Source organism: Natator depressus, chromosome 24 (assembly GCF_965152275.1).
Source record: "Natator depressus isolate rNatDep1 chromosome 24, rNatDep2.hap1, whole genome shotgun sequence".
In the NCBI taxonomy this organism is placed as follows: Eukaryota; Metazoa; Chordata; order Testudines; family Cheloniidae; genus Natator; species Natator depressus.
The window spans coordinates 3,768,403-3,780,702 of NC_134257.1; the positions used below are offsets into that span (position 1 = coordinate 3,768,403).

A 12,300-nucleotide genomic window follows, 5' to 3' on the forward strand; every position below is an offset into this window, starting at 1 on the left:
GCCCAGGAAAGCAGGAGGGGGGACTGACCGGACAGTGAAATACACGGGAGCTGGAAAAGCCCCACCAGTCTCCTCTCCCCGCCATGGCCCATCTAGGATCCTCCCCGGGGCTCGGCTCTGCCAGGTCTGCGGTGCTGGGGGCCAGATTGTGCTCATCCAACCGTAATGTCGCCTCCCAGCGGCCCACTCTGACAATGACCCCGGAGCAGAGGGGCTGTATCTGCATATCATTTACATATGCAGATCAGGCCGGGTGATCAAATAGCAGCATCGCTGGTTTGGATCCGGGGAGAGGGTTGAAGACTGGGTTGGGGGCACTTTTAAATTCATGTTCTTCCCTGCCTAACCCCGGCTGTCCGAGGACCGTCCCAAGAGTCACTCATAACCCGTCAGCCTCGGCTGCATCAGACCCCGGGACCGGATGTTTGCCACATCATGGTGGACTGGAGTTATTCTCCCAGCTCAGATCTGATGCGTTTCCCCAGCCAGAGCTGGCTTCCCTCCTGGCTTGATCTACAATCTCAGACGCTCGGGTGCTCAGACGCCACAGCTCAGCGTGACGAGGCAGAGACGCTCGGCTTGGTGCCACCGGCAGATTCACCTGCGTCGTTTCTGCCCGTTATTCCGAGTGGTGTTTTGTGGGCTGAGACCACGGCTGGCAGCCAGGACACCTGCATACTTGTCCCAGCTCTGGCAGATAGTGTGAGCTAGTGGTTAGAGCAGAGGACTGGGCGCCAGGACTCCTGGGCTCGATTCCCTGCTTGTGAGCTAGTAATTAGAGCAGGTAACTGTTAGTCAGGATTCCTGACTCCACCCTGCTCTGTAGCTTTACGCGAGTCATTTCCCTTCGCCGTGCCTCAATTTCCCCATCTCTCGGGCGAGCTCTCCCTTCCCACAGAGGATGAAATGTTAGAGCTGGCTGGGACGTTTTTCCACCCGCCCCTTGTGTCATTCTGCAGCTCCCAGCAGGCCTTGAAGAGTCACCTCTCCTGGTCTGTTTGTTGCGGTCAGACCCTGGTGGGTTCCTGCTGTGTCAGCCTGACCCATGGTTTGTGAGGGGCCACTAAGTGACCAGCAAGCTCAGTTCGGTGCTGACTCGGCTCAGATTTGAAGCCGAGCTGAGCAACCTCAAACCAACCCCCAGCTTGCGAGCTTGAGTCTAACCAATGTCCTCGTCGCGCTGGCTGGATCCAGACCGTGGAAATGTAGAATAATCATTAATTGTCTTAACAGCCATCCCTAGAGGCCCTGAAAGCCCATTGCGCTAGGTGCTATATGGACACATAGAGACGCTCCCCAGCTCAGAATCCAGACCCACCGCAAAGAAAACAAGCCTGAGGCCCGGAGCTGACCCATGGACAGCCCCTTCCAAGGTTTCCAAATTCCTTTCCATTCCACGTGGGCAGGAAACCAAAACCCCTCGGAACCAGCGTTTTCAGGGCAGCGGTGTAAGCCGGTGGCTGGGGGACGAGCCCAGCGTGTGGGCAACACAGACGCGAGGCGCTGCCCGGCCTTGTTTGGGGTGAGGACGGATGACAGTTCTGCTCAGAACCGGGCGGCGCAGGGCCTCGAAGCTGGGGTCTCACATCCCCAGCCGCCCACTTACAGAGCGTCTCTCAAAACGCCTCCCAATTCCAGGAAACTCCCTGCACCGGGCTTGGCAGGAGGCTGGGAGGGCTCGGAGCAGCCTGTGAGCCGAGCCGGGGGGGCTATGAAGACACTGGCAGCAGGCTGACTCTCGGCAATGCACAGGGAAAGTCCCTCCTTGCTCTGGTTTCTAGCCTGAAGGCACCTGTCACTGTTCCACACTTGTTGGCCCAATAAAAAGATCTCCTGTGATCTACCTCAGCCATCAGTTTCCCTCCAGGATCAATACAGCTGCAGGGGTTTCTGTTATTCTAGCCTGCCTGGCTGAGAGACCTTAATAAATAACCGTCCTCTCCTTGCGCTGCTGGAGTGCATTGTGGCTGGAAGCGTCCCAGAGCACACGTAGTGGGATTCCTAAACAGCACCGAAATGCAGCCACCTCTGGGGGCCCCACCGCAGCTCAGAGGAGGGGAGCTGAAGGACAAGCTGTTTGGGGCGGGGGGAGGCGTCTGGATTTGTACAGCACGGTGCACCCAGGAGTGGGGCTGCTAGAAGGTACTGCAATGCAGACAATAGCCAATGGTAGCTGCCCCGTTTGACCCTGCTGGAGCGACCAAAGGCAGGGTAAGGGCTCAACCCAGATCTGCGCATCACCTCTGCTCTAGGAAGGAGCGAGCTGGGGCTACCGCTCTGTCTCTTGCCGAGAGCTCTGGGGCACCAGCTGGGTGGTGGAGGTGGGCCTGCCCCAGGGCATCGATTCCCCCGGTGCTCAGAGGAGCAGAGCTGAGTCACCAGCAGCCACCGGCCAGACCACCCTGCCAGCCCGGAGCCTCTTCAGCTCCTGAGATCTGGGGGGGAGCCCCACGTGCTGTGACCTCCCCTCCTTGGCTTGACCGCCCCGCCCCTCCCTGTCCTATCTCTTCAGTGCCGCGGGGGCCTAGACGGGCCGAGGTTAGCAGGATGCCGAGACTGGGCAAGAACAACCAGGAGGGTAAATGGGCATCGCGCCGTAGAAACCAGCGGGGCAACAGACCTGCTTCCCAGCTGCTCTGGCTCTGGCCCAGCGGGCACCTCTCTGCAGGCCCTGGCCATGCCCTGACGAGGACAAGGGGAAGCGGCAACAGAACCCAGACTCCTCCCTGTTGGTGTTTCTCCGAGGGGCCGGGGCTGCATTTGACCAGCAGAGCCAAAGCGAAAGAGACCAGCGCCTTGCTTGGCTTCGGGGGCCGGGGGGGGCTGGCGCATTTCACTGCGGCTCCTGGGGTGGGTCCCGTTTTTCTATGATGGTGATTTGCTGGCAGAGGGAAGGAGGCAGCTTTTAGGTGGCATAGGGAAGGGATGATGTGTCTAACCCAGTCTCCTCCCGCTGCCTAGGCAGGGATGTGCGTAGCCAGCCTCTGGGCCGTGCACCTGCTCAACTCGGCTGTGAAGAGATGCCGGGGGGCTGCTCTGGGTCTCGCTGCTCCCTCCCGCTCCCCGTGCTTCCTCGCTCTCTGATCCCACTCGCTTCTCCACCCACCTGCCTCCCTCCTCTTCTCTCACTCTGATCTCTCTTCCTCTTTGATCTCTCTCCTCCTCACCCCCAGCCGGTCCTCTCCTCCCTTCTCTTTCTTTCCTTCCTTCTCTCCAGAATCTCGTTCCTTCTCTCCCCCCTTCCTTTTTTCTCTGCCTCTCATCCCCCTCCCCCCCTCCAGAAATCCCGTGCCGGGGTCTGTCGAAGATCAAAGCACCCCCTGGGCGCTGCACTCCGTGAAATCCCATTGTGTTGACTGCAAGGTCCCAGATCTCCGTCCGGCCTCTTGACGCAGGGCAGAGTGGCTGGGGCCTGGCCAAACCCTTCTTGCTCCACATTAAAGAGTGGGGGGGGCGGAGAGGGCCCTGGGGAGCCCTGATGGGTCACCCCACTGCCCCAGGAATGTGGGAGAGGGCCCGTTACATCTCCCTGGTCTCATCTCCATCCTGCTTCCCCTAGCGCTGTCTCGCATGAACACTGTAGTCTCAAATGCACCGGTCCAGCCACCCCGGCACAGTGCCGTTAGCACTCCCCTCCCAGACAGGTGCAGCTGAGCCCCGTGGGTGACTGGGAGACCTCTCCAGAGCTCACCAGGGCTGGTGAGATGGTTTGAGGGGTGCTTCTGAGCTCGTTCCAGTACCAATCCCTCGTTCCAGTACCAATCTTATCATCCGTAGAGCTCAGAACGCTTTACGAAGGAGGTCAGTCTTATTGTACAGATGGGGAAATTGAGGCTCAGAAGGGCAGCTGAGTCTCCAATGACCTGGGCTCATTACATGGTTACTAGCCCTTTGGAAGCACCTAAAAGGCCATGGTCAGGGCCCCATGGTGCTAAGAACTGTGTGTGCATGTAGTGAGAGACAACCGCCTGCCTCAAAGAGCTTGCAATGGAAATAGAGAAGACAAAAAGGGCAGGGATGGGGAAACTGAGGCACAGAGCCAGGACGTGATTTACCCAAAGGCTCTGGGATGAGAACAGATTTCATTTGCTTTCAGGTTTCAGAGTAACAGCCGTGTTAGTCTGTATTCGTAAAAAGAAAAAAGAAAAGGAGTACTTGTGGCACCTTAGAGACTAACCAGTTTATTTGAGCATGAGCTTTCGTGAGCTACAGCTCACTTTCAGTTATCCCCTCCCCTTCCATTCCTAACCCAACCTTTCACCAGCAGCAAGCCCCCACCCTGGGTCACAAGACAGACTAGAACTCTGTCCCCTCTGTGCTCCATAGACCAAGACCAAGCTGCTTGGCTGCTTGCAGAAGTAGGCTGTTATCCTCTACATACACCAGCCACTAGAGGGCACAGCCATGGGGCACACAGGGCTCACCTTTATTAGCAAGTCAGAGAACACCCTGGAAGGGTCGTGGGAACTAACAGGACTTAGAAATCAGTATAGCACAAGTACATCTATACATGTGCCAGTCACACCTCCGACTGCAGTGTAGACACACCCTTAGTCCCAGACGAGTTTAACCACAATCATCTGACCACATTAAATGCCACAATCTCTGCACCAAAGCTCCAGTTTTCAAAGCTGCCCAAAGGATTGAGCGACGTGTTTCTCTGCGAAATTAACAGGCATCAGGTGTCCAAAGCCCCTAGCCTGCGTTGAGACCCTCACTGTACCAGCTTCACATTGCATTGATTATCCATGACCCCTCAAGGTCACCTTCTGCTACAACCTGGGTTTGTGGCCGAGATCAGCCTTTCGTTGGTCCTTTCCATGTGCCCAGCCTACCTTAGGTACTTGTACGGGCCCCATTACCCCAGTATCTGAGCACCTCCCAATCTTCAATGCTTTTACTAGGAACTAGACTGAGACCCGCCAAACTCATTTTACCAAGGCTATTGTGCTGCCATCAGGGGGCAAAGTGGGCTCAGGACAGGAGTTAGCTGCTTTCAATTCTCTGTCTCGTGCTACTCAGGAGGTCAGACTTGATGATCCAAATGGTCTTTTCCGGCCTTGAAATCTACAAACGAAAGGCTTTTGGTCACTGCTGACCTAGACTGAGATTTTAACTGGCAGCCTAGAAGGCGAAAGGCTCTGGATCCCGTCCCTCGTCCCCACAGGCGGGCAGCCGCCTTTTAAGCCTTCACCTCCTGGCGCTTATTCCATTGCCAGCGATTGCCATGATATGGCAAAGTGGGTGTGTGTGTGTGAAGGGAGGGATCGTTCTGACCTTTGGGAACTGATCTGGTCTAAATCCTACTGCTAGACAGTGGGACTCTCTGGCACTGGAAGTGGCTGAGGCCAAGAATTTTTTCAAGGTGCAAAAAAAGGCAGATGGACATTTGTATGGCCAGCAAGAATATTTAGAGTCATAACCGTGAACTCTGAGAGATGTTTTGGCAGGGATATCGAGCCTCTTGCTTAACGAATCCCTGAGTATTAGGGATTAGGATGAGACCCAGTGTGGAGGGGCGGATTATCCCATATCTGCTACCGCGGAGTTTCTTCCACCTTCCTCTGCAGCAGCTGGAAGCAGCCGGTGTCGCAGACAGGCTCCTGGGCTCCATGGACCTCAGGCCTGATCCTGTCTGGCTGCTCCATCAGTGAGTAACAGCAAAAATCCTGTCTCTGGACACATCTTCCTTGCACTGAAGGAGGAGAGGCAGCTCGTCCTGTTGGTAAATACGTCTCCCTCCAAGGCTCAGGGGGAACTGATGGCTGGAGGGAATTCAGGATGCAACAGATATATTTTTACTTATACAGTGCAATTTAGGCTTTGTTTGGAAATGGCCCCGGGGAGTGACACGTTGGTCCCCGGCTCGCAGCAGACATGAGTTCGTCTGCGTCGGGTCACGGGACGAGGGACAGCTCGGTGCTCAGCATCACCCCGGTGAGATCCTCATCTCTGACACACACACACAAATCCACTGCAAAACCCGAACTGAGCAGGGGGGATCACTGTGGCGGGGAGAGAGTCGAGATCTGACACGAGACCCTTGTAGAAGGCGATGGAGGGGCAGCAGGAAAGACTGGGGGGGCTGGAATGCAGAGGGGCTGCAGGTCAGGATGGAGGGGCAATGGCAGAGATTGGGGGGAGCCCAAGACTAGATCCACGGGAGATGCAGCGGGCCAGGCTTGTGGTGGGCTGGCCGAGCTATTCAGGGGGGATTCGAAGTCTGTAGTAGCAGAGGGGCTCGGGGTCAGGCCCGAGACGCTGGCAGAGCTGGGCAGGGTCTATGGGTGCGTGTCCGCCCTGGAGAATTAAATTGACCTACATTAGGTGGACGTACAGCCACCGCAGTAGTGCAATCGCTTGTGTGTGTCCTTGTGTCAGCGGTGCATGTCCTCACCAGGAGCACTTGTGGGATGGCTTCTGAAAGGCAGCACCGGGCGATGGAATCCCTGACTACATCCACCTCAGCCCGCGCCTCTCGCGGAGCAGGGGTTACTGGGTTGCCCTGGCAGGCGAGTCACGTCGTCGGCAGCGGCACTGTAGTGTAGACGCGTTCCGAGATGGGTCGGCGGAAGCGGCTTTGCCTCAGTCGAGCTCTGTAGCGTAAACCAGGGCTACGAGTTGGCGCAGTTACAGGACAGCTCAGGCTTGGTTTGAGGGGCTCTGACAGAGCTGGGGGTGGGGAGCCCAGGGCTGGGCTAGCCGGCGGTGGGAGTGAGAGAGACTGTGGATTGGGATTGAGGGGCATTGGCAGAGCTGGGGAGGGAGTGGGGGAGCTGTGGATGGGACTGAGGGGCATTGGCAGAGCTGGGGAGGGAGTGGGGGAACTGTGGATGGGATTGAGGGGCATTGGCAGAGCTGGGGAGGGAGTGGGGGAACTGTGGATGGGACTGAGGGGCATTGGCAGAGCTGGGGAGGGAGTGGGGGAACTGTGGATGGGATTGAGGGGCATTGGCAGAGCTGGGGAGGGAGTGGGGGAACTGTGGATGGGACTGAGGGGCATTGGCAGAGCTGGGGAGGGAGTGGGGGAACTGTGGATGGGATTGAGGGGCATTGGCAGAGCTGGGGAGGGAGTGGGGGAACTGTGGATGGGATTGAGGGGCATTGGCAGAGCTGGGGAGGGAGTGGGGGAGCTGTGGATGGGATTGAGGGGCATTGGCAGAGCTGGGGAGGGAGTGGGGGAACTGTGGATGGGATTGAGGGGCATTGGCAGAGCTGGGGAGGGAGTGGGGGAGCTGTGGATGGGACTGAGGGGCATTGGCAGAGCTGGGGAGGGAGTGGGGGAACTGTGGATGGGATTGAGGGGCATTGGCAGAGCTGGGGAGGGAGTGGGGGAACTGTGGATGGGACTGAGGGGCATTGGCAGAGCTGGGGAGGGAGTGGGGGAACTGTGGATGGGATTGAGGGGCATTGGCAGAGCTGGGGAGGGAGTGGGGGAGCTGTGGATGGGATTGAGGGGCATTGAGAGAGCTGTTGTGGGGGGACTCAGGGCTGGAATAGCGGGTGGGGGTCTGCGGGTTGGGACTGAGGGACATCAGCTCCTTCCCTCTCTGGTGTTCGCTACCGGCCTGACCCAAGGCTGGCAGGCCCCAGTTTCCTCCCGGGCTTTCACTGTCCTGGACACTGAACGCTGCCCTTTTCGCCGCCTCCCCACCTGGTGACCAAGGGCTGGAGAGTCTGCAAAGCCTTCGGAGCCCACCCTCCCATGGGGGACTGCTCTGTGGGGGAGGGAGGCCTTTGCCTAGGGACCACTTCCTGGAGACCCCCCCCGCCCCGCCCCCGTCACTGTGCAGTGCCTTGGATCAGCCCCTCTGCCAGGGAAAGGCAGCGGCAGGGACTTGGCTTCACCTTCATCTGCAGCTTCTCTCCCCCCGCCCCAAAGCTGGCGTGGGGCAATGAGGGGTTAACCAGCTGCCGGGTTGCTCTTTCTCAAAGGGGATGAACAAGGAGTCCTAGACCCTAGCCTCCTGCTCTAACCACACCACACTCCTTCCCAGGTCCTGAAAGAGAACCCAGGCATCCAGACATCTAGCTTCCTCCCCTGCTCCCAGCTCTAACCACTAGACCCCAGGGCAGGCCGCTCTCTGGGCAGGGACCGGCTCCTCCTTCTGTGTTTGTACAGCTCCGAGCGCCCACGACAGAAGCTCCTGGGCCCTGCAGTAGTAATAATTAAGATATGAGCAGAGAACCCAGCCAGCTGCCAGGACTCTGCCGGGGTAAAGACTCGCTTGTAAAGGCAAGTGTGTGTTCGTACAGCACGAGCGCCGGGAGTCCTGCTCCGTGCCTGGGGCCCGCCACGTCCTAGGATGCCACAGACAATAATCAGAGAGAAGCAGCAAAGAAACCGCAGCTTCCCCCCCTACCTCCTCCATCCGTGCCCCCCACCCAGCTCCACAGCACCCGCTCCCGGCGCGGCCCCTTGCTGCCTTTCAGAACCGCAGCTGTCTCCAGCCAGGCTGCCAAGCTGCCGGAGCCCTGCCAGCTCCTCTTCCTCTGGCGCGGGGCTCGGCTTGCTGGCTGGTGCCAGCTTGATTCACTTCCACGTGCCGCTTTCCCCCAGCCCAGCCCTGCCTGGAGGCCGGGAAACATTGAGACTCCCCCACCCTGAGCCTCCCTGTCCCACTATCGATGCCCGGTAGCCCCCGGGCTGGCTGTGAATTGGCTGCCACGTGACCGGCTGCTGTTGTGGAAAGATGAGGCTATCGATCTCCCGGGCTGGGCAGCGGGACGCCGGGGGGCTGGGAACCTGGTGCCCCAGCTGTGTTTAGGGCCCACAAGGTGGCTGTGGACAGGGGCGGCTGGGCCCAGCCGGGGGAGGAGAGGGAAGGGGCTGGGCTGTGGATGGTGAACGCCAGCCCCAGGCAGAGCTTGAGCAAACCGCACGCTCACACGTACACCGCGTAACACAACCCAGATACACACACACACACAGGCTGTCCACAACACACACGCACACACACTATACACAGCCTAATACACTCGTCCACATCCGCCCGCACTGTACACAGCACAACACACAACCCAGATACACGCAGACATACAGGCTCTACACAAGATAACACACTCACTGGCATGTCGATAACACAACCTAGGTGCACGCTCATACACAGGCTGCCCACAACATACACACACACAGTACACAGCATAACACACAACTAATACACACACAGGCTGTACACAACAGAACACACACGTCGACACATACTGTACCTAGGAGAACACACAACGAGGTGCACATCGGCACCCGCACAGGCTGCACGCAGCATAGCACGTGACCCAGACCCTCGTAATGCACACGGCAGACACGCATTCACACACGTATACACACCACACACACCGTACGCACCCCCTCACAGGCGCCTAATGCCCGTGGCAGACCACACAACCTCGACCTGCGTTCACACACGCCTTCACGAGACACCCGCTGAGCCATTCCGCACACAGCGCACATTGCGGTGCAGCAATCGTGTCCAGTGGAACCGCGTCACTCCCACAGAAGGCACGCGTCGCAACACCCGGCCCAGGCACAGCTTCACACGGGCTGTGCGCAAACCACCCACACACGCGGCACCAGGCTTCCAGAGCGCTCAGCACCCGACAGGCACCTGGCGCACCGCACGCTCGGCAGCTCCTTCCTGCCCTCCCACCCCGGTGCTGACCTCAGTGCTCCCGGGTGGTGCTAGGGGGCGCTGTGCTGCAGGGAGCAGTGGGGTGGGGGCTCAGGAGGGGGCGCTCTCCCCTCTGGCTCTGTGCTGACCCCAGGGCGGTGCTAGGGGGCGCTGTGCTGCAGGGAGCAGTGGGGTGGGGGCTCAGTAGGGGGCGCTCTCCCCTCTGGCTCTGTGCTGACCCCAGTGCGGTGCTAGGGGGCGCTGTGCTGCAGGGAGCAGTGGGGTGCGGGCTCAGTAGGGGGCGCTCTCCCCTCTGGCTCTGTGCTGACCCCAGTGCGGTGCTAGGGGGCGCTGTGCTGCAGGGAGCAGTGGGGTGGGGGCTCAGGAGGGGGCGCGCTCCCCTCTGGCTCTGTGCTGACCCCAGTGCGGTGCTAGGGGGCGCTGTGCTGCAGGGAGCAGTGGGGTGGGGGCTCAGGAGGGGGCGCTCTCCCCTCTGGCTCTGTGCTGACCCCAGTGCGGTGCTAGGGGGCGCTGTGCTGCAGGGAGCAGTGGGCTGGGGGCTCAGTAGGGGGCGCTCTCCCCTCTGGCTCTGTGCTGACCCCAGTGCGGTGCTAGGGGGCGCTGTGCTGCAGGGAGCAGTGGGGTGGGGGCTCAGGAGGGGGCGCGCTCCCCTCTGGCTCTGTGCTGACCCCAGTGCGGTGCTAGGGGGCGCTGTGCTGCAGGGAGCAGTGGGGTGGGGGCTCAGGAGGGGGCGCGCTCCCCTCTGGCTCTGTGCTGACCCCAGTGCGGTGCTAGGGGGCGCTGTGCTGCAGGGAGCAGTGGGGTGTGGGCTCAGGAGGGGGCGCTCTCCCCTCTGGCTCTGTGCTGACCCCAGTGCAGTGCTAGGGGGCGCTGTGCTGCAGGGAGCAGTGGGGTGTGGGCTCAGTAGGGGGCGCTCTCCCCTCTGGCTCTGTGCTGACCCCACTGCGGTGCTAGGGGGCGCTATGCTGCAGGGAGCAGTGGGGTGTGGGCTCAGGAGGGGGCGCTCTCCCCTCTGGCTCTGTGCTGACCCCAGTGCAGTGCTAGGGGGCGCTGTGCTGCAGGGAGCAGTGGGGTGCGGGCTCAGTAGGGGGCGCTCTCTCCTCTGGCTCTGTGCTGACCCCAGCGCGGTGCTAGGGGGCGCTGTGCTGCAGGGAGCAGTGGGGTGGGGGCTCGGGGGGGGCGCTCTCCCCTCTGGCTCTGTGCTGACCCCAGTGCGGTGCTAGGGGGCGCTGTGCTGCAGGGAGCAGTGGGGTGTGGGCTCAGTAGGGGGCGCTCTCCCCTCTGGCTCTGTGCTGACCCCAGTGCGGTGCTAGGGGGCGCTGTGCTGCAGGGAGCAGTGGGGTGGGGGCTCGGGGGGGGCGCTCTCCCCTCTGGCTCTGTGCTGACCCCAGTGCGGTGCTAGGGGGCGCTGTGCTGCAGGGAGCAGTGGGGTGCGGGCTCAGTAGGGGGCGCTCTCCCCTCTGGCTCTGTGCTGACCCCAGTGCAGTGCTAGGGGGCGCTGTGCTGCAGGGAGCAGTGGGGTGTGGGCTCAGGAGGGGGCGCTCTCCCCTCTGGCTCTGTGCTGACCCCAGTGCGGTGCTAGGGGGCGCTGTGCTGCAGGGAGCAGTGGGCTGGGGGCTCAGTCGGGGGCGCTCTCCCCTCTGGCTCTGTGCTGACCCCACTGCGGTGCTAGGGGGCGCTATGCTGCAGGGAGCAGTGGGGTGGGGGCTCAGTAGGGGGCGCTCTCCCCTCTGGCTCTGTGCTGACCCCAGTGCGGTGCTAGGGGGCGCTGTGCTGCAGGGAGCAGTGGGGTGGGGGCTAAGGAGGGGGCCTGCTCCCCTCTGGCTCTGTGCTGACCCCAGTGCGGTGCTAGGGGGCGCTGTGCTGCAGGGAGCAGTGGGGTGGGGGCTCAGGAGGGGGCGCTCTCCCCTCTGGCTCTGTGCTGACCCCAGTGCGGTGCTAGGGGGCGCTGTGCTGCAGGGAGCAGTGGGGTGGGGGCTCAGTCGGGGGCGCTCTCCCCTCTGGCTCTGTGCTGACCCCACTGCGGTGCTAGGGGGCGCTATGCTGCAGGGAGCAGTGGGGTGGGGGCTCAGTAGGGGGCGCTCTCCCCTCTGGCTCTGTGCTGACCCCAGTGCGGTGCTAGGGGGCGCTGTGCTGCAGGGAGCAGTGGGGTGGGGGCTAAGGAGGGGGCCTGCTCCCCTCTGGCTCTGTGCTGACCCCAGTGCGGTGCTAGGGGGCGCTGTGCTGCAGGGAGCAGTGGGGTGGGGGCTAAGGAGGGGGCCTGCTCCCCTCTGGCTCTGTGCTGACCCCAGTGCGGTGCTAGGGGGCGCTGTGCTGCAGGGAGCAGTGGGGTGGGGGCTCAGGAGGGGGCGCTCTCCCCTCTGGCTCTGTGCTGACCCCAGTGCGGTGCTAGGGGGCGCTGTGCTGCAGGGAGCAGTGGGGTGGGGGCTCAGGAGGGGGCGCTCTCCCCTCTGGCTCTGTGCTGACCCCAGTGCGGTGCTAGGGGGCGCTGTGCTGCAGGGAGCAGTGGGGTGTGGGCTCAGTAGGGGGCACTCTCTCCTCTGGCTCTGTGCTGACCCCAGTGCGGTGCTAGGGGGCGCTGTGCTGCAGGGAGCAGTGGGGTGTGGGCTCAGTAGGGGGCACTCTCTCCTCTGGCTCTGTGCTGACCCCAGCGCGGTGCTAGGGGGCGCTA

At 61.3% G+C, this 12,300-nt stretch overlaps 1 protein-coding gene across 1 annotated transcript in view; it reads left to right on the forward strand.

The window, feature by feature from the left end:
* Positions 1 to 12,300, forward strand: part of KIRREL1 (kirre like nephrin family adhesion molecule 1) — an 87,264-nt gene that overhangs the window by 53,022 nt on the left and 21,942 nt on the right. The gene's annotated exons all lie outside the window — the stretch shown is intronic.